Source organism: Penaeus monodon, chromosome 14 (genome assembly GCF_015228065.2).
Source record: "Penaeus monodon isolate SGIC_2016 chromosome 14, NSTDA_Pmon_1, whole genome shotgun sequence".
Classification (NCBI taxonomy): Eukaryota; Metazoa; Arthropoda; class Malacostraca; order Decapoda; family Penaeidae; genus Penaeus; species Penaeus monodon.
The window spans coordinates 47106886-47109385 of NC_051399.1; the positions used below are offsets into that span (position 1 = coordinate 47106886).

General features: G+C 33.7%; 1 protein-coding gene across 1 annotated transcript in view; it reads right to left on the reverse strand.

The window, feature by feature from the left end:
• Positions 1-7: 7 nt before the first annotated feature.
• LOC119581203 (UDP-N-acetylglucosamine/UDP-glucose/GDP-mannose transporter-like) overlaps positions 8-2500 on the reverse strand; it is a gene marked incomplete in the record, with an annotated part of 61488 nt that continues 58995 nt past the window's right edge. The window contains 1 exon segment of the mRNA XM_037929602.1: positions 8-2500. This exon segment is cut by the window's right edge and continues 236 nt beyond it.

Below are 2500 nucleotides of genomic sequence, written 5' to 3' on the forward strand. Positions count from 1 at the left end.
TTACAAAAAAATATATATATAAAATAAATAAATAATAATAATGATGAGTAAACTTTAAAACATAATGCCCCTTTTGCGTAAGTCAGATTCATTCTAAAGCGAATGAGACCATGAGCAGTGGATATAAAATGACTGAAATGTTGATGCAAATGGATTTCCTTTTACCTTTTTTCATTCTTATTACTTGCTTTCAGTCTTGGAACTTTTTCTTTTACAGTATTTTATAAATGATACATAACAAAAATAACAATAAGTTCTGCTTACAAAAAGAATAAAAAATAAAAAGGACAAGTAATAACAAACTACATCAGGAAAGATTTATGTATATAAAAAAATATTTATATAAATATTATATAAATACTTTATCCATATACATATATATATATATACACACACATAACTACACTACTTGTCAGCAATGGTTTAAGATAAAGAAAGGCCATTTCTCTCTCTCTCATCTCACCGGGAACGTACTTGGCTCATACTGAGAGGGGAAAAAAAAAAAGTTTCCCCCAAACAGTGACGACAGTGAACCTAATAGTATATTAAATCCTTCCCCGTTTCGGCCATGCTTCATCCCACTCTTCCACGCGTATCGTTACAACTCGTGTGCGTATGTTTGTGTGCATTGGTGTGAGTGGGAGAATTGAGGGGGAAAGACGTATGGGAGAGGCTGCAAATGAGGTGTAAATGTAGGAGAGGGATAGCAAAAGAGAATGAGGATAGAGAAGAAAGGGGGAATGGGATAGGAGAAGAAAGAGGGAAAAATGAGTTAAGAGAAAGGATTGAGATTGTCTGTTTGTACCCATGTGTGTATATATATGTGAGTACATGAGCAAATGTAACCATGTGCATTTATGTGTTTAAAAGATAGATAGGTAGCTACATACATATATACATAAGCTCAATTTGGAAAAAAAAAAAAAAAAAAAAAAAAAAATCACAAATATTCTCCACAAAAATACAACTTTACAGCAAAAATACAAAATGGCATACTTCTCCCTTATCACATAATGACAGTTCTTACGACAAAACAGGGAAGCATAACCATCTTATTCCAAAAAAATAAAAATAAAATCATAAACCAAGAGTTCCAACGCTCTCTAACGCCGCTTCGGGTCATTCCAACGATTCAAACTGAAACTCGGGGTCTTCGAAAATGAACAAACAACTCTCTTTCAGAAAAAAAAAGGGGGGGGGGGAGATTAAGTAACTTAAAAGTTATGAATAAATAACCTAACACATACGTATCACACCACACAACAAATGTGTCCAAACAACATTATACACTGTACTTTCTGTTACATGGAATGACTGCAAAACTGGATTCCCCTCTTCCTTGTCACTAGAATCACTATATGAATGAACAGTTGATTTTCAGTTAACAAAATGAAGAGCAAAAACTTGAGATTTATTCCCACTCGTGTTATTTCTTTGACGTCTGCAGGTTCATTTCAGGTATATTGCCTCTTAGATGCATTTTTGAACATCGGATGATTAATGCTGCTTGAAGCTTGGCACAGATTTACAGTTTGCTAAACAGAAAATTCTTGCTCACCAAAAAAATTCACTCTCTGTATTTATCTTTTATAGTTCATTTAATTCTCCTTGGTACTATTCAAAACATCAGCTTTGTAATAAAATCCATGACAATTTTCTGGCTGAGCAGGATTATGCCAGTTTGATAAAAATGCTAGAGACACCAGTTGTACGCACTCGCTTCTATTGTTGCTTCTGATTTTTTTTTTTCATTATTTTTTTTTAATGCCATTCACAACAACAATCCTTATCTTCATAACTAAGACACACTGCAGGCCTATCCATATATCAAATACTTTCTATAGTCTAACCACTGGATTTTCCATCAAAGGAAAACAATTTTAAGTAATGTGCATCTTTTCAAAATCGAGCAGGACCTGACTGTCGCACTATAACACAGGATATTCAACTTTCGCAAAACCCTGATCTTCAGCGCAAAGTACACCCAATCACAAAGACACCAACGAAAGATGGAACTCTGTGTAAAAGGTCACAGAACATATATTCCTAATTTTCATATACTACGCTCTTGCATTTTCAGTCTTAAGTGTCCTCCCTCTGCTGATACAGTGAAATCAGTCTAAAAGGGAGGCAAGTACCATAGAGGGATAATGCCCTGAAATCTGCAGATGCCCACTTGGATTGTCAGCCTCATGCACCACACGGGCTGAACGAATACGTACTTTATAAAATTGTTATTATTTTGAAGTTTTCGGGTTTGTCAAACTGCTATTACTTGAGAGAAAATTCAAAATCATTTTCTTAAAAAGAAAGAATGAAAGAAAAAAAAAAAGAATCAAAATCTTTTGACAGAAAAAAAAACTCGAATACAGATGTACACCAAAGATGTAGACTTATGAGAAACAATACTATCAAAATCCACCACTGATCAAAGTGCAATACCTTTTTTCTTTTAAATTAGATTTAATACTCACGACAAGTGACAAATAAAAGAGAAAAA